Below are 936 nucleotides of genomic sequence, written 5' to 3' on the forward strand. Positions count from 1 at the left end.
ATATATATACATATATATATATAATAACATGCACTTCCTTTGTTATTGAAAAGAATTGCATTATCTTCTTTTTTAATTTTGAAATTACTCGCACTATTTCTAGTTTACTGCACCATACGCTCGCTAAAAACGAATGTTTCCAGAGCATTCAATCAGTACTTTGAAGGTTATGAGCCTGTTTGTAAATTTATATTTCTTGATTAATAGGCCTATATAAGTGTTATAACTTTCTACTACCGTACTTACACGTGTTTCCTCACTTGAGGTGTAATTCAAGGCAGTGACTGCTTGGCAAGGTGAAGACACAACCTTGAAAATACATTAATTCGGAGAAAAATCTCAGACGTGTTCCTCACAATCACATTGTCTGGACACGACTATAGCCCTTCTGCTTGTCAACCCAACTGAGACCCAGCAGAAACCAGCAATAAAAATATGTTAATCTTCCGGGTTTAGGACAGGGCGAGTCCATTACAAGATTGTCAAAACCGGGTAAGGAAAGATCTGTTGGTATATATTGCAGTGGACCGTTCCATGTTGAGCGCCTGATAAAATCAAGAACGTGTATAATAGGTCTCTGCCGCACAGCCTATTAATAACATGAAAATTTCCATTAACTCGTCTTTCACAACAGAACAACAACCAAAAGGGAAAAAAGAAGGAAATTATAGCTTGATCAATATGCCGGATGACTTTATACATGTACGGTACTGTATTATTATAGTAGAGGGTTTTACGGCGCTCGCAGCTGCATAAGGTCATATGAGCGCCAAGGGGTGGGTGTCAACAGAGAAGACTTTACAGGGAATCAGACTTACTATACTGTACTGTGATTAATCGAGTCTACGTTACATTACATACCTACAGTAATGATAACAACAAAGAATACTGTTGTAGCGCCCACTTCCTGGTGGCTCTTGACGCTTCACAATTTTT

The 936-nt window shown here is 38.0% G+C and overlaps 1 protein-coding gene across 1 annotated transcript in view; it reads right to left on the reverse strand.

The window, feature by feature from the left end:
- Positions 1 to 443, reverse strand: part of LOC101853574 (GTPase IMAP family member 7) — a 4,312-nt gene extending 3,869 nt beyond the window's left edge. The window contains exon 1 of the mRNA XM_005104307.3: positions 247 to 443. The gene's annotated coding sequence lies outside the window, so the exon portion shown is untranslated. The remainder of the gene's footprint in view (positions 1 to 246) is intronic.
- Between the last annotated feature and the right edge of the window lie 493 nt (positions 444 to 936).

This window comes from Aplysia californica, unplaced genomic scaffold (genome assembly GCF_000002075.1).
Source record: "Aplysia californica isolate F4 #8 unplaced genomic scaffold, AplCal3.0 scaffold00414, whole genome shotgun sequence".
Taxonomy (NCBI): domain Eukaryota; kingdom Metazoa; phylum Mollusca; class Gastropoda; order Aplysiida; family Aplysiidae; genus Aplysia; species Aplysia californica.